Below are 24,658 nucleotides of genomic sequence, written 5' to 3' on the forward strand. Positions count from 1 at the left end.
CAGCGCTTTGGGAGGCTGAGGTGGGCAGATCACGAGGTCAGGAGATCGAGACCATCCTGGCTAACACGGTGAAACCCCATCTCTAATAAAAATACAAAAAAATTAGCCGGGTGTGGTGGCAGGCGCCTGTGGTCCCAGCTACTTGGGAGGCTGAGGCAGGAGAATGGCGTGAACCCAGGAGGTGGAGCTTGCAGTGAGCCAAGATTGCGCCACTTCACTCCAGCCTGGGCGACAGAGCAAGACTCTGTCTCAAAAAAAAAAAAAAAAAAAAAAAAAAAAGAGGCTGGTGCTCTAACTCTCCATTTAAGAGCAAAGGTCAGAGAATTGGGGAGACTGCTGGTGTAAGTCCTGGAGGCTGAAGGCCTGAGAACCTGAAGCTCTGATGTCCAAGGGAAGAAGAAGATGGATGTCCCAGATCCAGAGGAGAGTTAAAATTTGCCTTTCCTTTGCCTTTTTGTTCTATCCAGGTTCTCAACAGATTGGATGATGTCCACCTACACTAGTGAGGGCAAATATTCCTTATTCAGTCCACTGATTCAAAAGCCAATCTCTTCCAGAAACACTCACAAACACACCCAGATATAATACTATATGAGCTATCTGGGCAGCCCTTAACCCAGTCAAGCTGACACCTAAACCATCACATCAACTAACTCCTGCCCACTCTGAGGAAATGTCATTCCTCAAAGAAAGCCTTTTCTGATGTTAGGTCAAAATCAAGCTCATATTACTAGCTTTCCCACTTTCTTCTTACAGCACATTCCATGGTTTGTTATTCTTTATTCTTTTGGGTGACTGTTTACTTAATATTATTCCCTCTACTAGCTCATAAGTTCCATGAGGGCGTGAATTGTGCATTTTTAAAGTGTTAAATTCCTAGTGCTTGGCATACACGTATATCCTCTCTCTCTCTCTCTTTCTCTCTCTGTCTCCCTCTCTCTCTCTATATATATGGGAGTTGGCTCACACAATTATAAAGACATGCACACACACGCATATATAGATACACATAGAAAAATGGATATACTATATATATGTATATCTTATTAAAATACAATATATGTAAAGCACACTGTATTAGTCTGTTCTCAAACTGCTTTAAAAATACTACCTGAAACTGGGTAATTTATAAAGGAAAGAGGTTTATTAATTCACGGTTTCTCATGGATTGGGAGGCCTCAGGAAACTTACAATCATGGCAGAAAGGGAAGCAGGCACATCTTACGTGGCAGCAGGTGAGAGAGAATGTGTGTGAGACTGCAGGAACAACTACCATTTATAAAACCATCAGATCCTGTGAGGATTCACTCACTACCATGAGAACAGAATGCAGGAACCACCCCCATAATCCAATCACTTCCCTCCCTCAACACATGGAGATCACAGATTCCTCCCTTGACACATGTGGATTGCAATTCAAGATGAGATTTGGGTGGGGACACAGAGCCTAACCATATTATTTCGCCCTGGCCCTTCCCAAATCTCATGTCCTTTATACACCTCAAAACCAATCATGCCTTCCCAACAAATTCCCAAAGTCCTAATTCATTTCAGCATTAACTTAAAAGCCCAAGTCCAAAGTCTCTTCTGAGACAAGTGAAGTCCCTTCTGCCTAACAACCTGCAAAACCAAAAGCAAGTTAGTTACTTCCAAGATATAATGAAGATTCAGGCATTACGTAAATGCTCCCATTCCAAATGGGAGAAATTGGCCAAAGCAAAGGGGATACAGGCCCCATGCAAGTCCAAAATCCAGCATGGCAGTTATTAAGTCTTAAAGCTCCAAAATAATCTCCTTTGACTCCTTATCTCCATATCTCCATATCTCACTGATGCAAGAGGTGGGCTCCCACAGTCTTGGGTAGCTCTACCCCTGTGGCTTTGTAGGGTACAGCTCCCATCCTGGCTACTTTCACTGGCTAGCCTTGAGTGTCTGTGGCTTTATTCCAGGCACACAGTGCAAGCTATCATTGGATCTCATTCTGGGATCTAGAGGACAGTGGCCCTCTTCTCACAGTTCTAATAGGCAGTGTCCTAGTAGGGACTCTGTGTGGGGACTCCAGCTCCACATTTCCCACCTGCATTGCCTTAGCAGAGGTTCTCCATGAGGGCTCCACCCAAGCAGCAAACTTCTGCCTGTACATTCAGGCATTTCCTTACATCCTCTGAAATCTGGGTGGGGGTTCCCAAACCTCAGTTCTTGACTTCTGTGTACCCACAGGCCCAATACCACATGGAAGCCACCAAGGCTTGGGGCTTGCACCCTCTGAAGCTTGGGGCTTGCACCCTCTGAAGCAATGGCCCAAGCTGTACCTTGGCCGCTTTTAGCCATAGCTGGACACAGGGCACTAAGTCCTAAGGCTGCACACAGAAGCCAGCTGGCCCATGAAACCGTTTTTGACTCCTAGGCCTCTGGGCCTGTGGGAGCAACTGCTGCCAAAATCTCTGACATAGCCTGGAAACATTTTCCCCATTGTCTTGGTGATTAACATGTGGCTCCTTGCTATTTATGCAAATTTCTGCAGAAGGCTTGAATTCCTCCCCAGAAAATGGATTTTTCTTTTCTATTGCATCATCAGGCTGCAAATTTTCCAAACTTGAATGGTCTGCTTTTCTTTTAAACATAAGTTCCAGTTTCAGATAATTTCCCTCAAGTTCAAAGTTCCACAGATCTCTAGGGCAGGGATAAAATGCTGCCCATCTCTTTGCTAAAGCATAGCAAGAGTCACCTTTACTCCAGTTCCCAAGAAGTTCCTCATCTCCATCTGAGACCACCTCAGCCCACGCTTCATTGCCCATATCCCTATCAGCATTTTGGTTTAATCCGTTCAACAAGTCTCTAGGAAGTTTCAAACTTTCCTACATTGTCCTGTCTTCTTCTGAGCCCTCCAAACAGTTCCAACCTCTGCCTATTACCCAGTTCCAAGGTCACTTTCAGTTTTCGGGTATCTTTATAGCAGTACCCCACTCTCTGCCGTACCAATCTGTATTAGTTCTCACACTGCTATAAAGATACTACCCCAAACTGGGTAATTTATAAAGGAAAGAGGTTTAATTGACTCACAGTTCTGCATGGCCAGGGAGTCCTCAGGAAACTTACAATCATTGTGGAAGGGGAAGCAGGCACATTTTACCTGGTGGCAGGTGAGATAGAGTGTGTGTGAGAGCACATGAAAAACTACCATTTATAAAACCATGAGATCTTGTAAGAACTCACTCACTATTACGAGAACAGCATGCGGGAAACTGCCCCCATAATCCGATCACTTATCTCCCTCGACACGTGGGGATTACAGGTCCCTCCCTCGACACGTAGGGGTACAATTAGAGATGAGATTTGGGTGGGGACACAGAGCCAAACCGTATCACACACAAAATACTTAGCTGGATAACTTTTTTAGAAATGAAAACTTCCATGTTACAAACACCCAAATCAAGAAAGAGACAAGAACACTCAGAAGCGTCTCTTGTTCTAGTCATTCCCAAAAGGCAAAAATTGTTTGGATTTTTCCCATCTGAGATTAATTTTGGCTGTTCTGGAGCTTTCTATAAATGAAATTGTAGACACGTACTCTCCTGTCTAGCTTCTTTTTGCTCAACATTATGTGTGAGATCTATCCATTTTGTGCATGTCCTGATAGTTTTGTTTTCATTGCTATATTGCAGTCTATTGTCTGAATATACCACAATTTATTTATCTTTGTACTATTGATAGAAAGCTGGGTTATTTCTAGTTTTGAGTTATAACATATATTGTTGCTATGAACATTCTTTTGCATGTCATATACACTGATTTCTCCTGGGTTTATAACCAGGACCGCAATTGCTGCAAAGCTGCATCATATGTTTTGTCAAATACATAGTTGCCAAATTAGAAAAAATGCAAAATTTCATGTAGTATGGGGGAACCTTTCCCTCCATTTTGGATGAAGAGTTCCCCAGAGTTCTGGACTTCATCTTAGTCTTTTTTTCACAAAGTGTTTATGGGCCATGAAGATTCTCAAAAATAGGTGGAATCAAATTGGCTGTCATAATACATGGAAAGAATTTACAGGGACAGGGGTATCTGGAGGTGGAAGGTCTCTTTTGTGGTGCCTGCTGAGACGTTCTGATCTCAGCCCTGGAGGGTCTTCCAGGCTAGGATCCAGTTAGGCTTCTACCTGTCCACTCCCTTTCTTCCTCCTTCTTGGCTTTGCACTTTTTCATAATTTCTTACTTCCAGAGGAGTGGGTTTCAGGGATGAGTTTACAAACATATCAATCATTTGCTTCCTGGAACTAAAAGTTCCCCACAGGCCCCTACTACACTTGAATCAGTAAGGTCAGCAAGTGATCAACCCATTTGCAAGGGGCTATTTGTTACCTATGACTGGGGGCTAGGAGCTAAGCCTGGGCTGACGTAGCATTTGGGTAGTGGCAGAAAGAGCTTTCCACTGAAGCTCACTCCCCCTTTGGTGTGACAGTGACAAACTCCACGATGACTTCTCTTCTCTTTGGCTAATCAGGATCCTTTCCAGTAGCAGCCTTGACATCTCATTTAACCCCAGCTGTAAAGACACCTCCAGTCCAGAGCACATGGATCTTAACTGCTCAGAACACACTCAGAGTCCAGAGGAAACTGCAAATGTTTCCTTTTCTTCTCAGAAGATTTTTCATGCAATGCTGAATCTCTCTTTCCTGGATTTCTGGAGTCCTTTCTCCTTCGGTTTTATTCTTCCCTCCATATTCCCCCCACCTTCTCCTGGGGTCCTGTCTTTATCTTGTACATTTCAGGCTGGAAGTGATATTTCCAGTGCCCTCCTGCCTCTCCCCTACCCCTCATGTTGATAAGTATCTTTGCTGGAGAGTCTCATCTACTTCTGAGAAGAACAACCACAAGATAAAGACTGGAGGAGCTTTGGGGGAGACAGAATGGTGCCCCTAAAGCACCACTTTGATGCATGGTTTTTCTAGAATATTCCTCACCACCACAGTTAAGGGTTGGTTGGAGTGGGCAGAAAAGTCACAGAACGAATGGAAACTTCTTTTTCTTAAAAAAAATATTTTTTAAGTCAGATTTATTGAGGAATGTTTTATACATCATGAAATTCATCCTTTTTTGGACCTACAGTGCAATGAATTATGAGAAGTGTATACAATTGTGTAACCACCACCATAACTGAGATACAGAACATTTCCATCTCTCTAAAAAGTGCCCTGGGGTCTTAGCACAGCCAGTGCCTCCCACCAGTCCCAAGAGGGGATCTTTTACAGTGCAAATGCCCCCTAAGGAGGCCACATTAGTCAGTCTGGAATGGATGGCTGAGGATAGGTCTTTGTTTCCTCTAGATGGGAGGAATTGGGGCAGTGTGAGTTGAAGATGGAGTGGCTTGTGCTGAATCCAACTTAGCCCCAGGGACAAGGTTCTGGATGAAGTGTCAGGGAATTGAGACCTGGGTCTGGTGGGGAAACTGGGGGAAGCATCAACCCCAGGGGGGAAACTGCAGCTGGATGTGGACTGGGGGTTGAAAGGAAAAGCAAAACCAGAAACCAAGAGGCAGAAACTCAGCATCCCACATGGAGTCCTGTAGGTTCTTTGGACTATGTCCTCAATAGTCTTAAAAGTGTCAGAACTCTCATAAGGAATATGGGCTGGGATCAAGGAAGAGTGGGCAAAAGGGGGTGGTCTGGGTGGCACTAAAGACTTGCTGGTTTCAGGTTGTGTCTCTGTGTGTATGCATGGGTGTGAGGGTACATGTGTGCATATGTACGTGTGTGTATGTGTGCATGTGTGTATAAGTGTGTGTGAGTGTGTGTGCACTTGTGTACATGTGTGTCAGTGTGCATGCTTGTGTGTGTGTGCATGTGTATTCAGAGACCATGGCAAGACACTGGGTCATCTCAAGACATTCCAGCTGACCCATATTCTCAACGGGGTAGGGAAGCTTGGGGCAAGGCCAGCCAAGCCTGGTTGGGGCAAGGCCAACCAGGGGGCTCTAGTGCAATGAAGGAGCCTCTTCCCTTTGTGCACTGGAGCCCCCAGTGCTGCTTCATCAACAAGCCCATGCTGGAGCTGAGCAGAGCAGCATGTGCTGGGGGCTGACATCCCAGCTGCATGCTCACGCGCCGTCACCCCCAGCTGGAGCAACCGCACATTCTTAGACACTCTATGTCATGGAAAGAAAGGTGAAGTGCTCCATCTGCTCTGCTCTGCTCTCTCCAAACGTTACCACTCTGGCAACAAAACGGAGGGCACCGTGGCTAGAGACTCTTTCTTCTCTTGGAGGGTGGAGAGATTCTTTTAAATCCTGGAGTCCTTGATGAAATTAAGTTTGAGGAATTTTTCAAACCATCATCAGGGAGAAGCATCTGCTAACAACCCCTTTCTGCACATAGTACTCATGGAAATTTGGTCTGAGGAGAATGACTCAGCAAGTTGTGTTTTTGTGGAATTATGCACCAGAGGAGATAAGAACATGCTTTCTTTCCCATAGCTGTTTGCTTTAATTGATGAATATGTTTAATTATTGAGCCCCTACTATGTGCAAGATGATAGAAAGCCAGAGGTAAACCGGACAGGTAAGGTCTCTGCCCTCATGAGCTGATGGTATGGTGGTGGTGAGCACCTGCCCAGAGGAAGGCCCTGTAGGAGGCTCTCTGATGGGCTCCAAGGTGGTTGTGACGGATTGATTGCTTCCACAGTTGTAATTAATATACCCTTTACACAAAGACTTTGAAGCTCCTTCCATCGAGAGGTGGAGCCTGTTTGCCTATCCTTGAATCTGGGCTCAACTGTGACTTGATTTGGTCAGTAGAAGGTGAGGAAGTGGGACAGTACCAATTGTGAACCTAGGCCTCAGGAGATTGGGTACGTATCTTCTCTTTCCTAGAACCTTGCTTCTGTTGGGTGAATAAGCTTGGACTAGTGAGCCAGAGAATGTGAGAGCCTGTGGAGAAGAGCTCATTTGTTCAACTTGAAACCATGTAAGATCAGTCGACAGTTAGCTGATTCCCAAACAGATGAGAGAGTCCAGCTTGGAATAGCAGAGCTGCTTTTTCTACTTGCAGCAACCACAGACACATGACTATGCCCAGCTAAGAGCAGCAGGGCTGCCCAGCCAACCTGCAGACATGTGAGCAATGATAAACCTTGGTTTCTCACTGAGCAAGGCTGTCTGCATTCACTAATGGCTGTGCAAGGCTCTGATTTTCTGGAGACTCAAGAAGCGCCCAGTGCCCCAAAGAGCTCCTTTGAAACAGCTTCTCTGCTTTTCTTTCACCCTTCCATCCCCAGCTTTAAACCATCGCTTGTTTGAGGCAGCAAGAACCATTGCTATATGTTTATAGCATTTCACAAATCATTTTACAGGAGGAGAGCAACACAGCAAAATTGGTATGATGGATATTTATTTTCCTAATGCCACTTATCAGGTGTTGGTCGTGAAAATAACCTGTCTGCTGGACTCCTCTACAGCTGGTGGAAAGGGTGGGAAAGGCAAGAGGAACATAAAGAAGAGAGAGAAGCAAGGCACTACTTTATTTTTGTAGAAGGGAAAATGCTATAGGTTTGTCCACATGGGATTTGGTGGAATGGTTCAGAAATTAGTCTGTCTGAACACTCATTTCTCCATTCATCCACTTAACACGGTTTACTTTTAATGACTTTTTAAAATAAAAATCATGCACATTTAAGGTATACAACATGATGTTTTGATATATGTATACTTAGTGCAATGATTATTATAGTCAAGTGAATTAACATATCCTTCTCTTCACATAGTTGTATTTTGTTTCTTTTTTGTAATGACAGCACCTGAAGTCTATTCTTTTAGCACATTTCTAGTATACAGTATAGTATTTGATATGGTTTGGCTCTGCGTCCCCACCCAAATCTTATTTTGAATTGTAATCCTCATAATCTCCATGCGTTGAGGCGGGACCTGGTGGGAGGTGATTGGATCATGGGAGCAGTTTCCCTCATGTTGTTCGTGTGAATAGTGAGTTCTCACAAGATCTAATGGCTTTATAAGTGTTTGACAGTCCCTCCTACACACACTCTTTCTCTCTTCTGTCGCCATGTAATACGTGCCTGCTTCCCCTTTTGCCAGATTGTAAGTTTCCAGAGGCCTCCCCAGCCATGTGGAACTGAGCCAATTAAACCTCTTTCCTTTATAAATTACCCAATCTCGGGTATTTCTTTATAGCAATGTGAAATGAACTCATACACGGTTATTACTTAAAGTCCTCATGCTGTGCATTGGAGCTCTAGATTTATTCATCTTACATAGCTGTGACTTTGTACCTTTTGACCAACATCTCCTTCTATATTCCCCACCATTCTACTCTCTGCTTCCATGAGTTTGATTTTTTTTTTTAGATTCCACATATAAGTAAGATGCTGCAGGATTTTCTTTATGTGTCTGGCTCATTTCACTTGGCAGAATGTCTTCTGGGTTCATCTATGTTGTCACAAATGGCAGAATTTTCTTTTTTAAAGCTGAATAATATTCCATCACATGTATATGTATATGTGTGTATATATACATATATATGTATTTCTCACAATTTCTTTATCCATTCATCTGTGGGCAGTCACTTAGGTTGTTTCCTTATCTCTGCTATTGTGAATAATACTACAATGAACATGGGAGTGCAGGTATCAGTTCGAAATACTGGTTTCATTTCTTTTGGATATATACCCAGAAGTGGGATCGGATTGCTGGATCATACAGTAGCTCTAGGTTTAATTTTTTGAGGTATCTCCATACTGTTTTCTACAGTGGTTGTACCAATTTACATTCCTATCAATAGTATGCAAGGGTTCCCTTTTTTTCCACACCTCTCCAACACTTGTTATCTTTTGTCTTTTTGATAATGGCCATCCTAATTGATGTGAAGTGATAGCTCCTTGTGGTTTTGATTTCCATTTCCCTGATGATAGTGATTTTAAGCATTTTTTTTTCATATACCTGTTGGCCATTTGTATGCCTTCTTTGTAAAAATAGCTACTCAAGTCCTTTGCTCATTTTTCAATAGAGTTATGTGTTTTTTTCTATTAAGTTGTGTGAGTGCTCTATATACTTGGGATGTTAACCTCTTGTCAGATATGTGGTTTGCAAACATTTTCTCCCAACCCATAGGTCACTCATTCATTTTGTTGATTGTTTTCTTTGCTGTGGAGAAGCCTTTTCATTTGATGTGACATAGATTTCTTGAGCACTTTCTATCTACTGGGCAGATGTTAAGCCTGTGAAGAAGGTGAACATCATTTATGTCCTCCTGAAGCTTATGTTTCAGACAGGTGGACATCACTGTGTAAAAACAAACATGGCAAAAACTTGCAGAGAGACATCTGGAAGGCTGCTGGACTGGATGAGTTCCAGGGAACAGGGGAATGCGGGGATGCAGGGATGTGAGGATGCAGGGATGGAGGCCAGGCTGCAGTGGTGACCACTGATGGCTGCTCAGCACCTTCCCCCCATTTTGCAGCTCTGATATCCTGGTTTCCTTTAGGGAAAGAATCTCTTCCCTCTTTTGTGCAGTCATGATTGGTTAAATACAAGTGTCTGCTTCTCCTTAGCCTCAGCCCGTCAGATCCTCTCTTTCTTGGGACTTTGAATTTTGAACCCAGTGATGCAAAAAATATAACCCAGAATTAAGGTGCAGCCATTCCAGTGACAGAGTCCTGCTGCAGCTGTTAGTCACTTCTGCTATTTAGACCCCCAGAACTCTCCTTGTCTCTGTCCTTTCCTGAGAATAAGTCACCGGTCTTTTCTTTGATTCCACAAATTATCTGATAAGCTTCAGATGTATTTCTTTCCTGTGTAAACTAGCCAGAATCAACTTCGTTGTTTGCTACCAAAGAAATCTAGCTGGTTCAGTTGCCTTCATGAGCCCTGCTCACCTGTGTCATATACTCTCTTATGTCAATGTTAGTGCCTCTTTCGGTGCTGGCCCAGAGTAGGGCCTCCAAACATTCTTATTACTTCTCTCTGTGTGTGCTTTCAAAAGCTGATATACTCCTCATAGAATCATTTTCTTTATGAATTGTGCTTTAGTGCAGAAGTTAGCAAACTTTTTCTGTAAAGGGCCAGCAGCTTGAAACAACATCCATTTATTGGTTTCAGTTGACCAGGGACTAGGCATGACTTAGCTGGGTACCCTGGTCAGAGTCTCATAAAGTTGCTATCAAGTGGGTGGCTGGGCTGCATTCTTATCTGGAGGCTTGAGTTGGGAAGAAGTCCTATCTAAGTTCATATGGTTGTTGGCAGAATTAAGCTCCTTGAGATTGTAGGATTGAGGTCTTCAGTTCCTAGAGGCCACCCACAGTTCCCTGCCATGTGACCGTCTCTATTGGGAGTTCACATAGTAACAGCTTGCTTTTTCAAGGCTATCAGAAGAGTCTCTCTCTTTAGTCTGCTAAGACACAGTCCCACACAAAGTAGCATAATCAAGGCAGTGATATTCAATCATCTTTGCCATATAACATAATCCAATTCAATCTCTTAGCCTGCACTAAGAGATTTTTATAAGGATGTTACTTATGATCTCACTTTACATATTCTTTATGATAAATCTTGGAATTTTTTTTCTGGTAGCTGTGTTTTTCTTGAGCAACTGGCTGGTTTTAATCTCATGAACATTATAATTTTTAAAAGATAAATTTATCGAAGAAAAATATACTTCAATATATACAGGTTAAAAAAAAAAACAAAAAAGATGCTGAACACTGATTTTTGAATTTGATTCGGTTTCTATCTTCACTTTGTCTGCTGGGGAGCTCAGGGCTGCCAAAGTAGAGCCATCCATACTAAGTGTGAAGGACTCCATGGTATACATTTCCAGTATTTGCCTTGTTCTTGGCTCCATGTATTAGTCAGTTTTCACACTGCTGATAAAGACATACCCAAGACTGGGCAATTGACAAAAGAAAGAGGCTTAATGGACTTACAGCTCCACATGGCTGGGGAGGCCTTACAATCATGATGGAAGGTGAAAGGCATGTATCACATGGCAGCAGACAAGAGAAGAGAGTTTGTGCAGGGAAACTCCCCTTTTTAAAACCATCAGATCTTGTGAGACTTATTCACTATCACAAGATAAGCATGGAAAAAACCTACCCCCATGATTCAATTATCTCCCACCAGGTCCCTCCCACAACAGAAGGGAATTATAGGAGCTACAATTCAAGATGAGATTTGGGTGAGGACACAGCCAAATCATATCACTCCATTTAATATTCCAGTATTGATTTCTCTTCTTTCTCTCTAACATAATTCATGTGATCTTCCTGCTTTGTGTGTATCTAAATCTTAAATCCTCTCTAAATAAGGTGGGGGAAATGTTTGATGATAAAAGAATAAAGTATGGTCCTTTAGTATGTGTTGTGCATTGGAATGTGAACAATACCTATACTTAAACTAGAACAAATAGTAATTCAGTGGAAGGACCTTTAAGTTCTTCTCTTATGATTTTAAGCATGAGAAGAGAGTTGAAAAATTTGCCCATGGCAAATATTTCTGGTTTCTTCTTTTGGATTCCCAAGTCTAGGTTTGGGGAAGAGGATTAATCCCAGCTCATGGACATTGCAAGCTACACTGTGCTGTGTCTAGGTGGGGTTGGGCTGGGGCAGGGATCATGGCTCAGTATTTTGGACCCATGAAATCACAAGCTACATCTTAAAAGGATGCCATTGTGCCTGGTACCTCAGTGGTGATATCACTGCTGGGCTGTCTCCCTCCAAGCGTTCTCATAGCCTGGGCAAGGCAGCTGTAGAATGGTTCTCCAGTGAAATCATCCGGCCCAAATCACGGCTGTCAGCCTCACCCTGCACACCCAGGCCCCATCCTAATCTCCCAGCAGGAGGTGCTTGGGGCAAGCTGGCTGCCTTAGACACAGTGATGCTGGGCCTGCTGGCCTGAGGGAGCTTAGCTCAGGTGGCCTCCCCAGAGAGACCTGGCCCTTCCCAAGGAGCTGGATCTTGAGGCCAGCTTTCCAAGGTCAAGGGTTGCCATTGGCTGCCGTTCCCTTTCCAAGCCATGGATGCTCTGGAACATTGTAAGTTTCCTTCAGTGCAATGTGGATTATAGATGTGTGTATAACTGAAATGATATCTCAAGTGTCTAGCATAGTGCTTGGTGTATAGTATGAATGAACTAAAAACAAGCTCATTTATGGAAGCATATATTAACACATGGCTCCTAACAGATGGAAGTTTCTTTTATCTAGCAAATATATACTGATTTGCTTAGAGAGGCGGTATCACAGGATGGTTAAGAGCAATAGCTCTAGAGACAGGCTGCCTGGTTCAAACCTTGCCTCCGATGCTAACTAGCTGTGTGAGCCTGAGCACATTACCTGTGTTCCTCTCTTCTCTGTGTTTCTTTGTGTATGAAATGGGACTAAAATAGATATTGAATCTCTGTTATGTCCTTGCTTTTTTTCTTGGTTTGCTGTCCCTTTGAAGAAGCTAGCTGCCATGTCAGGAACACATGCATGTGGTGAAAAACTGAGAGTTCCAGCCAACAGCCATGTGAGCGAGCCATCTTGGAAGTGGATCCTCCAGCCCCAGTCAAGCCTTCAGATGACTGCAGCTTTGGCCAACATCTTGACTGCAACTTCCTGAGAGACTCTGAGCAAGAACCACACCATGAAGATGTTCCTGGTTTTCCGATTCTCAGAAACTGGGTGAGATAATACATGTTTGCTGGTTTAAGCCACTAAGTTTTGGGATAATTTGTTATGTAGCAATAGATAACTAATACAGATTGTGTGTGTGTGTGTGTGTGTGTGTGTGTGTGTACAAGATGAATATGGCTTCTGCAATCATGGAGGTTAAATTCTAGTGGAGCATAGGAAGGAGTCAGCTGACAATACCAATACAGTGTGGAAAGTGCTATGAGAACGCACAGGGTGCCATGGGAGAACATAGAAGGGGCTCTGGGTATAACTCGAAAGTGGTGATGGTCAGAGGAGGCTTCCTGTACTCAGTTACATCTAAGGTGCATCTTTTTTTTTTTAGACAAAGTCTTGGTCTGTCACCCAGGCTGGAGTGCAGTGGCACAATCTCTGCTCACTGCAACCTCTGCCGCCTGGGTTCAGGCAATTCTCCTGCCTTAGCCTCCTGAGTAGTTGAGATTACAGGCATACGCTACCACACCTGGCTAATTTTTGTATTTTTTATTAGAGATAGGGTTTCAGCATGTTGGCTAGGCTGGTCTTGAACTCCTGACCTCAAGTGATCCACCCGCCTCAGCCTCCCAAAGTGCTGGGATTACAGGTGTGAGCCACCGCACCTGGCCAGTTGCATCTTGAAGGGTGAGCAGAGCTGGTCAAGCAGGCAAGTGGGTGAGGGGAATGAGGAAGGGCATTTCAGGAGAAGGAACAGCATGTGTGAAGGCCTGGAAGTGAGACAGATGGCAAGCAAAGGTGAGGGTGGGAAAGGGGCCAGATGATATTGAGCTTCAGGCTCCATGATAAAGGAGTTTGGATTTTGAAGGGTTTTGGGCAGGTTAAGATTGCGTTTTAGAAATATCAATCTGACTGTGGCATGGAGAATAGAGTGGAACTAGAAAAAAATGGGAACCTAACAATTATTTCCATTTATTTGTTCTACGATGATATTATATTATATTATCTGATATACATAGATTTATTTTTTTAAGTAGAGGTCACTCCTAACATATGAAAATACTTGCTTTATTTAAAATAATTTTAAGTGAGGATTTTCTCATGTTATTGTTAGCAAATGAAGTCTAATATGATGACACATGATGTAATTGAACATACCCCAGTAAATTTAACCAATCCCCTGTTGATATTTTTATCTTTCACTGTTATAGCAACACTGGGATTGACATGAAAAGGGTCTCCCAGAATCTTGCACAGTGGGTTTTATTGTTTGGTGTATTCTAGTAGGGAGTTGAGGGTCTGTAGTGGCAGGATTATGTAGAGGAGGCGGTAGATTGAGCCCTAACTACCCAGTATATTGGTGACATCATCTCTGGTATTTTCTGAGACATTCCTAATTTGGAACATTTCGCCTTATTGGGGTCATATATCCTGAGTTTTTGTTTGGAAAATATTCTCCCTGCTCCAAGCCGAGAACTTCACGCTTCAGCAGCACTGACTTGCTTCTCATGTCTCATACCCGCTATGCTGTTCTCACATCCTGCCTTTGCTCACAGTGACCTGTTACTGGAATGCGCCCCCTCCTCTTTGTCTGTCTACCTCCTTTTCATCATTTCTTGAAGACTCTTCTGAGACATCTCCAAGAGGGCTTTCCTGATCTTGCTGCACCTCTCCAACCCAGTGCCCAGGGCTTACTTCTATTCCTTAACTTAGCACAATATATCAAAATCATCATTTTGTGGCTCTCCCCAACTCAACCATGAACTCCTCAATGGTAAATGATCACGAGTTAAAAAACAAAACAAAACTGCTCTATTACTTTATATAATGACTGGAATACTTTGGGCATTGAGCAAAATTTTACTGAAAGGATAAATGAGTCAATGAACCCTGATGGAAAAGGTGAGTAGTTGGATTGTCCAAGGCCTGGGGTTTTGCTGGACAAAACTAGCCCAGTTAGGCAACGAAATTGAAATTGCTAAGATGGATAAAGTGATGGACCATGGTGTCTTTGTTGAACAGGAAGAAAGTGAAGCGAGGAGGAGCTGGTAGAGAGAAAGCAGAGGAGTCAAGGACGTGAGGGCTCTGTGCATTTGAGGGACAGGCGTGGTGAGGGTAACACCTCACCTGGCTGAACTGACAGATGGTAGTTCTCAAACTCAACCAGGCATAAGCATCATCTCGGGGCTTGCTAAAAAGGCATATTTCTGAGTACCTCTTTAGTGAGACTAACTCAGTAAGTCTGAGGTGGGGTCTAGGATAGGCATATTTAAGGAACACCCCAGGAAGTTATCATTCAAGGGGTCTCTGCCCCACTTATGAATACCTTCTGAAATGTGAGGCTTTGGGGAGAAAGTAAGATGTCTGATTTTAAGACTTCAGAGGTGGAGATGTGCTTCCTGAAGTCAGGTCCAGGCGTGGCCACAGGAATGCATGATTGGGACAGGAAAGCATTGAGGTAAAGGCCAAGGTCAAAAGGTATAGTGGTTTATCCTCGTGCATGTAATAGTCACCTAGGAAGGTGGCAACACTTAGGGGAGGAAAGACTCAGCACCACGTGCCAAATCTTCCATGAACCAGAGGGCTGTAGGATGATCTCCCTGATAGGGTGGAAACTTTACAAACTAATAACTACAGTTCTTGTGTGTGAATGCCTAACTGTACTGTGGGAGGAGCCTGTATGTGGCTGAGAAGAAGAAAGCGGGATCTGCTGGAACCTTTTTCTTCCCAGCATTTCTAAGGCGGTAAGCTTGCAGGAGAGGGGCAAGCAAGTGACTGCAAGTGGTGCAAAAGGCTGACAGAGAGTAATCATGACCACAGATGAAAAAGGCCCACTTGGAAAGCCACTTGGAGTTGAGACTAGAGAAGAGGCTCAAGAAGTGTTGATGCATCCCACCACACAAACAGTGGTGTCAACAGAAACTATCCTTGGTCAATAATCCAAGTGTCTCAGGTGTGATATCATTGAGATTTGAGGTGCCACAGGTGCCAGTTAATCATACTTCTTTCTTCCAATTGATTCTAATCAATCTGAGAAATAGAAATGAGTGATAAATAAGGGTTCAGATTCCACATTTATTACCCAGAGTTGGATTGGAGAATATGGCTTAGAACAGAAGCTCAAATTGGACTTTCTACTTCTGTTCCTCCAAGTCTAGTGCCTGGACTCATCCCTTATGAGGTGAGTTAAATCTGCAAAGCCAGTCTTGCCCCATCAGCGGCATCCTGGAGGAAACTGCCCTGCCCCACGCCTCATCCATTGCAGGGGACTGGTGGCCTCCAGGCCTGCCTCTTCATGCAGAGATCCACCCCTGGTTAATATAGCTCAGTGGATGAAAGGCTCTGCCCGGATCACCATGGCATTAGGTCACCACTCCTGCCCTGAGGAGGCACAAGAGAGGAGGTGAAGAGAATGGCTGTCTGAGTGACCCACAGTGTTTGAGGCACTTCCCACTTTATGGACCAAGTTGTGAGAGAAGAACAAAAGCTCCTTGTAAACTCTGAAAGTGTAGGAGAGAAGCCACTGTAGAGAGGGAGTTGGGCTCTCAAGAGAAGGGTCTTAGAGGATGGGAACGTGGTGCAATGTCTGGCATTTTACAGCTCCCTAACACTGTTATCTACTGCATAATTTCTTCAATTTTTTTTTTAAACCAGTAAAGTTCTCAGTTTTGGATGCAGCAAGCATGACATCAGTGAGAATGCTCCTCACAGATTCCCTGATTGCATAGTGTGTCATTGACTGAGGGCTCTGATGCTGGGCTCTGAAATCCATCATAGTTTTTGTGCCGAAGTTGTGCCTCACAAAAACAGCTCCCAGCCAGTGCCTGAGTCCAGTGATGGACCATGGGGTCTGATATGGTTTGTCTATGTCCCCACCCAAATCTCATCTTGGATTTTAGTTCCCATAATCCCCATATGTTGTTAGAGGGACCAGGTGGACATAATTGAATCATGGGGGTGGTTTCCCCCATCCTGTTCTCGTGATAGTGAGTTGGTTCTCATGAGATCTGATGTTTTTGCAAGGGGCTTCCCCATTCACTGGATATTCATTCTTCTTTTCCCAGCTGCCATGTGAAGAAGGACGTGTTTGCTTCCCCTTCTGCCATGATTGTAAGTTTCCTAAGGCCTCCCCAGCCATGTGGAACTGTGAGTCAATTAAATCTCTTTCCTTTATAAATTACCCAATCTCTGGTGTGTCCTTATAGCAGCAGTGTGAGAATGGACTAATACAGGGTCTATGTTGGACAGGAAGGACATGAAGAGAGGAAGGGCTGGTAGAGAGAATGCAGAGTAGCCGTAAGACATGAGACTCCTCTGATGGTCGACTTTGCCTTGAGGACTCAGATGACCTTGCCAAAATCTTCTTAGATAGCTTCTAGAACATTTCTACTCACCCTTCTTCCTTCTCCCATTCACTCAAGGCCAGACCTGCAATGTGATCTGACAACTCCCAGCCTTACCAGGTTCTCTTCCGATTTTCTCTCACAGGGATTTTCCCTAATAAAATTCTTACACATTTAATCCTGCCTTAATGACTGCTTCTTGGAGGACCCAGACTAACACAGCAAGTCAAGTGGGAGGGATGTGGTGGCTAGGACACTTATGATACTGAGCAAAACCTGCCTCAGGGAGTGGCAGCTCTGAGAAAATGCAGGAAAGCGAACCAAACCACTGGTTACTAAGAGCAAAGATGTGAGATGTTGTGAGAGTTTACACAGCAATAATGATGTGATGGATGTGATCTGTTCATTACCTCTGGAGGTCCCTGCTTTATAGATCGGAACCTGGGGCTCAGTGAAATTAAGCACCTGGATGACGATCCTGTAGCTCCCAGGTGAGGAGCTCTCAGGTGAAAAATCAGGCCCCTCTGGGCTCCAACTTTTTGCTCTTTCTGTTGTATCAGTGGCAGAAAGAGCTGCCCTCAGCGGGACGGGCTTCTCAGGATGGAGAAGCAACCAGGAGACTTGACTGGCACCTGTCTTGAGTGGCATTTAGGTTCACTGGTGTCAATAAATGTCTCCAGATATAAATAGTTACCCTTTAGGCCACTCCTGCTAAAGTGACCACAGAGCACTTAAAACTGGTTTTACTGAGGCCCTTAACTCAGGTCAAGATCAGAGTTAACAGTTGCTGTCCTGGACCAGATCAAAGTCTTGATCAAATGGCTGATTGGTATAAACATTAAGGCCTGCTGCCAGTGAAAGATTATCTTTCTCTCTTTAATCTCATTCAACTAGGCAAGTCAGCTCAACTTGGAACATATATCCAGAATCTGCCTGCTTCTCTCTGTTGTCATTGTCCATGTCACCATCTCCTCTTGCCTGCATGTCACCATCTCCTCTTGCCTGCAGTGGCCTTCTAACTGGTCTCTCTGCTTCCGTTCAGCCTCTTCCAGCTGATTCTCCACATACAACTAAAGTGATTACTCTAAAAGTAAAATCAGATCACATTCCTTCCCTACTTTAAACCTTCAAATGGCTTCTCATTATTCCTGGAAAAGATTCATGCTCCTTCCCGTAGCTCACGTGAACTTCTTTGACCAGGCCTCTGCCCCTCACTTTTTAGCCCATCCAGCTGTATCTCCTCCTCTGCTCTGGCCAACTGGATGTCTGTATGTTTCTGGAAAGGCCAGGTTCTTCTCCACTCTGCACTCTTTGCACTGGCCATTCTGCTTACCTGGAATATTCTTTCCCACCTTTGCCTGCCTTGTCTCTCCCATTATTCAGCGTCTCCATGACCACACAATCTGAAGCTGATTCCCCTCTTACCCACAGTGCTTTCACACAATCCTGCTTTATTTGCTTTAGAGCAAAGTAAGAAGTTACGTGATCTTGTTCACGTGCTTTCTGTCTGTCTCTTCCCGTTAGAACTTCACCTTCACGGGAGTGGCCTGCTGTCTGCCTTATTTGATTCTATATCTTGGCACTGACAACAGTACTGGGCACACAGTAGGTGCTCAATAAAGATTTGCTGGCTGGATACAGATCAATCAGCAATGAAAGTAGAGCATGTCTGAATGAAAATGGAAGTCAATGGAGAACAGATGATTCAAGCACTTATGTTACATGCAATGACATATTTTAAATCTACTTACTCTTAGAAGAAATCTACTTTCTCTTTCCATAAATTTGAGCTTGAGGAAGCAATTCATTAAAAATATGTGAAGGGTTGATTTGAGGTTGGGAAGACTTGTTGGATATGTCTGCAGTCAGGTTTATATCAGGAAAAACAGAAGGGAAAGGAAGTAACATTTAGTAGAGACCTACCAGACTCTGGGACTGGGGTGGGGTCATAAAGATAAAAACAAATGATACTTATTGTTGGCTTACTTGGTGATACTGTACCTGCTACACATGTGACATTCCTTATGTCAACTGATCTTCACAATGATTCTACAAAGTTGGCACTGTCATGGGCCGCATTGTCCAGAAAAGGAATTGAGTCCCCTTTTGTAAGAACTTGCTTCAAGGAACCACAGCCAGTAATGACTGGAGCTGGGGTTTGAACCTGGTCTCTGATTTCAAAGCTCCCTATCATATAACCTTATATAAAATGTGCACAGCTACCACTCACTGTGTGTTTACAGGGCAAGGGCCAGGCCCAGTACTAAGGCTTTAGGTAAAGGTATGTTCATCAAACCAGGATTAAAACCCAAAGCCTGTGCTTCTTACCTCAGGCCACTCCATCTGTTGAATAGCTTTGACCATTCTTTGCCTTTGGTTTCTGGTTTGCACTCCTGGCAGCAGATGCCAATGCAGTTGTGTGACTGCCTTATCTGCGGCTAACAAACCAAAGGCCTGGGAAGGTTTTTGCCAATTCATGTGGGTGTGAAATTTGTTGCTCAGCATTGGAATAATACCTGCCATTTGCAAGGATACGTTAGATGTTTATTGCCAGCCCACTCACTTTCTGATGTTTGCAGCAGAGTACAGGGGTTGTGCTGTGGGTCTTGAAGTAAGACCATTCTTAACATACAACTAGGTTCAAATCCTGGCTCTATCACTCATCAGCTGTGTTACAAGGACTATAGAAGCCTTTGTTTCCATATCTGTGTGTGCAGAAAACAGCAGTTGCCTACCTCATAGCTTGCGATTTATTGTAATAATATATTCCACATGTGCCTGTACCTGCCTCTCAGAAAGCATTAGTTACTGGTGATTTTTTTTTTTTTATTATTACTGTATTGAACTTAAGGACTGTCCTGAGCCAGACTGTCAGAGAACTGAGGAGAAGATGATGGGGAGGTATCTGTGGTCTGACTACATGGGGCAGCTTCAGATTAATAAGAACAAGATTCTGCCTGCTAACAATTTCTACATCTATTAAGAGCAGTAATAAACCTCTTTTGTGGGTGTAAAATTTGCATGAAAACACCTATAAGGATAATGATAATAAAGGCTAATATTGAACACTTAATATGTTCTAGGTAATATCCTAAGAATTTAACATTCATTAACTCAATAAGCCCATGTGGCAACACTCTGAAATGGGTGCTGTAATGATCTTCATTTTAAAGATGGGTGCCCGGAGGCAAGAGTGTGTTGGGGATATCACGTGGATTAATTAAATATTTATTAGATGCTGAGATCTTTCAGGGGAAGGAATTTTTTTATTATCTCCAGGGCCCAGTACACAATAGGTGCTCCATAGTTATTTTTCTTGTTGAATAAGTGATATAGATCAAAGGTTGGCAAACTTTTTCTGTAAGAGGCCAGGTAGCAAGTATGTTAGGCTGTGGGCTCCATGAGATCCCTGTTGCAGCTTTTTAACTCTGCCGCTGTAGTGCAAAAACGGCCAGAGACAATATGGAAATCAGTGAGCATGGCCGTGTTCTGATAAAATGATTTCTAAAGACAGGTGGCAGGACAGATTTGGCTGCAGGCTGCAGCTTCCCCTGATCTAGGTGATACTGATTCTGATGCTGTTAAACAGTACCATTTGCTAAGTGCCTACTCTGTGCCAGACACTATTATAAGTACTTTCATGCATTGTCTCATGAGATACAGATGAAGAAAGTAGGCTTATGGGGTTTAAGTAACTTGTCCAGGTCTGTGAGACTACAGAGCCCAGACAAAGGAGACAGTGTTACAGATTTTGAACATTATTCAGGTGAAAGTATAAGTGGATTCTAGATCCTTACTACTCAAAGTCTCGTCCATGGACTGGCAGCACTGGCATCACCTGAGGGCTTGTGAGGAATGAGGACTCACCCATTTCAGAGTGTTGCCCCATTTCAGAGTGAGCCCCTCACTCAGAAATCTTGAATTAGAATCTATGTGGTCACAGGATTCCCAGGGATTTGCATATATGTTAAAATTTGAGGAGCAGATGAAGGTTCTAGATCATTAACATTTAAAGACAAACACTGCCCAGATGTCTGGGTTTTGTGAATAACATGGGATTTCATTCATCTTGTGAGGGTAAATCTACTGTCAGCCCAGCTGGTTTCTAGAAGAACAACAGAGCTATGAACATCAACGAGGAAAGGTAAGTTTAGATGCCTAATAGAAACTGTATTGTTTAACAACTTTTGGAGGAAACTTGGAAAATGTAACTGATGATTTAGTGATCTTTAACTTAAAGGGATTAGAAATATGCAGGGTGAGCTGGTCAGTTTCACCAAATGGGGTTAGAACTTAGTTTTCTATGCAAAGATGGACACCCAGGTTGAAATTTCTCAAAAGTTCTGAGTTGGTGTCAAGCATATTGATGATCCAGTGGCTTCTTTCTTGTGACTGAGACAGACCTGGGAGGTGCAGCACAGCTCTCCTTGCTGCTGCTCCATCTAATTTACAATGAGATCAGCACACAAAGGGGAGTGAGGAATCACTCTGCTAACAAGCTCCCTTCCCTCTTGTCTCTGGAAGAATGTTGGCTGACAGGGACACAATTAAAAAGGGATTGATTTATTGAGCTGGAATGCTCTGGCCCCCCTAATCTCAGAATCTCTCTGCTTCATGCAATCACCATTTCCAAACAAGAGTCAGCCTACACGAATGAAACTTTTCGTGATCACCAGGGAGCCAAAGACATAGTTTACCAAGGGTAGCTCAGCCCTCGAAGCCCATTAAAAAAACAAAAACCCACATAAAAGAAGCCCTTTCCTGCATGAGGGCCTGGATAAGGATCTGGAATTCAATAGGAAAGGATGATCTAAACAAAAAGTAAGCAGTACTCATGAAAACTGCTAACCTTGGCTCCAGGGAGGGGCACAGGTCAAGAAGAGTAAGTGGGCAAGGAGCCCTTTTTTTGTCTTTTACATAATGAAACTATAAATTTCTGTTAGAAATCACAGGATCATCAAGCATTTGGAATGTTTATGAGGATCCTGGTGGGATTCAAGAGGAGAAAAAAAAATCTGTGGATTTGAATTCAATTCTTCCTTTGAACTGTCTCATTGAACCCAGGTGATCAAATCTCCGCTGTTTGTATGCATGTAATTATTTACAAGTGTTGGGATTTGAGAGGGCACCCAATAAATAGCACCTGTTTTTTTTCACTAGAGTTCTGAACTGTTTGTAAAGTAAAACAAAAGACTTGGCAGATGGAGACGGAAATGGAGCATCTGTTTTGTTACTGATAAAGTGGGTGCTGGAAAATGGAGCTTATATCTGTGCACTGGTAGATTTCTTGATATCGAATACCCAACCTAAAAATATTACCTCCCAATCACAGCAGCTCTGGACAGGCCTTTGTGGGACATGTATGGAGGGGCAGCAGAACATACTCCTTGATAGCAGCCTCACTCCCAAGAGAAAGAGAAAAGACAGTGGCTGGGCCGCACATACCCAGTTTCTCTTTCCAGATTTATCAGAATAAGAAAACCACTTCTCCCCTGGGGGGAGAAAGTCAGGGGACAGGGAGAAACCAGGAGTGAAGTGGGACCTCTCCCACCTAGAAGGAATCGTCATGAGTGAGGAAGAAGCATCCTCTACCTTCACACTTTTGAAATTAATGATAATATTACTAATAATAACAGTAATGACAATAATAAGAACAAAAGTGACCATTTACAAAGTATTTACTCTGTTCAGGTTCTGAGCAGAATCCCCTACCTTATTTAATCTTCACAACAACACATTGAGATAATTTTATAATTATGTCTCTGCAACAGGTGAGAAAACTGAGACACAGAGGTTGTGTAATTGTCCAAGGGCACACAGCTAGGAAGTGGTACAGCTACAGTGCAAACACAGCTTTGCCTGACTCAGAGCCTGAGTTATGCAGCAGACTCTGCTCTATTTGTTGAATGAATAATGAAGTAAATGAATAAATGAATGAGGTGAACTAGAGGATAATGTGTCTGGAAGTCTGGCTGCATGGGGGAATCTGTGTGCAGCATTGCTAGGTTTGGCAGCCAGCCCATTTTTCCCTCAGCTCAGAGGCTGGCCTTGAGGATTTTTCACTAGAATGTTTTGCCCTGCCCGGCTGGGCCAGGCCAAGAAGTGCTCCAGCAGGTGGACCTTGGAGCTGGTCTTGCTCTCCCAGGAGCCCAGTGTCAGGGCGTGCTGGGGACAAGAGCCAGGGGGCTGCTTGTCCACAACCATCCCCTTTGCTTGGTCTCTGACTTGCATTCTAGATTGCTCAGTGGCCTCAAGGCCTCAAGGCTCTGAATACTTCCCAGATGCTCCACTGGCCTAAACACAGGTGGCCAGGGGAGCACTTAGACAACCCCCTCCATGGAAGAGGGATCAACCCATCTCTGCCTGAGCTAGAAATCTGACTCACAGATCAGGGGTCAGGGGTCAGGGGTCAGGGAAGAGTGCAGCGACTGAGGCTGTCTTCAGCTCTCCTTCTCCCGGTGGGAATGTCCCCATCTTCTGTGCATCTGGCCACCATATTTCCAGGCATCTCTCTCACCACCAGGCATTACACAAAAATCAGAACCTCTGAGATGCCCTTTTCCCTCACTTGCTCTTTTTTTTTTTTTTTTTTTTTGAGACAGGGTCTCACTCTGTCTCCCAGGCTGGAGTGCAGTGGCATGATCTCGGCTCACTACAACCTCTGCCTCCTGGGTTCAAGCGATTCTCATGCCTCAGCCTCCTGAGTAGCTGGCATTATGGGTGCCCACCACCACGCCTGGCTAATTTTTGTACTTTTAGTAGAGATGGGGTTTCACCATATTGCCCAGGTTGGTCTCGAACTCCTGACATCAAGTGATCTGCCCACCTCGGCCTCCCAAAGTGCCGGGATTACAGGCGTGAGCCACCACACGGCCTCATTTGCTCTCTACACCAACCTGCAATTTACGTTTGAACCCCTGGAGTGGCAGCATAATCTTTATCAGAGTTCCCTCCCTCCAGGTGAGGACCCCTTCCCTTCTCCAGGTACCCGCTCCCTACTCCCCACGTGCCACCTTGGCTTCCCCACCTCTCTCTTGCCCCTGTGTCCCACCCGCTCCTGTACAGAATTCTGTTATCTTAATCTCTTTCTTTGGAAACTCCTGTCACTTGTAATTTTCCCCCGTTTCCTTCCTCTACCTCAGCCCTTTTTTCCCAGGCCCCCTTCGCCTTCTCAGCTTTCTTTTTCAAAGATGCTGATTTTTTTTCTCTTTATTTGGACCAACATGACCTGACAGGGTGGCTGAAATGGCATACTGGGGATAGAAATATGTGCCAGTTCCCTCCATAGGTTTTTGTGTTTTTTTTGATTGGGGCATTTGCAATCAATTTATGGAGTTTAGCTGAAAGGTTAAGGAGTTTTCACTTAAAAATCAACCTCCCCAAATGAAAATATTTGGTACATTTTTTTTTTCATTGTAATTGAGGTCTCCACATGCGCCCATGCTTAGGATCTATTCTGGAAAAGGCTCCCAGAGAAAAACCTGTCTAGTCCATTCAACTTCTACTCCAGCCTTATGAAAATGGATTTCATAAACAGTAGAGAACATATTTGTCCTTTTGTCTTCTTCAGGATTATCTCTCAGAGAAGTGATGTCAAAAGGAGGTGCTTCTAATGATGCCAAAGGTGGGGATGAGACTAAGCAGGTCAGGCCAAGGGTCCACGTGTATTTGAGTGCATCCAGGAGAGGTCTCTATGGACATAAATGTC

General features: G+C 43.9%; 1 long non-coding RNA gene across 1 annotated transcript in view; it reads left to right on the plus strand.

Moving 5' to 3' along the window:
• LOC129049339 (uncharacterized) overlaps positions 1 to 24,658 on the plus strand; it is a 403,176-nt gene that overhangs the window by 145,606 nt on the left and 232,912 nt on the right. The window contains exon 3 of the long non-coding RNA XR_008512377.2: positions 12,444 to 12,664. This is a non-coding gene — a long non-coding RNA (uncharacterized LOC129049339). The remainder of the gene's footprint in view (positions 1 to 12,443; positions 12,665 to 24,658) is intronic.

This window comes from Pongo abelii, chromosome 10 (genome assembly GCF_028885655.2).
Source record: "Pongo abelii isolate AG06213 chromosome 10, NHGRI_mPonAbe1-v2.0_pri, whole genome shotgun sequence".
NCBI classification, from domain to species: Eukaryota; Metazoa; Chordata; class Mammalia; order Primates; family Hominidae; genus Pongo; species Pongo abelii.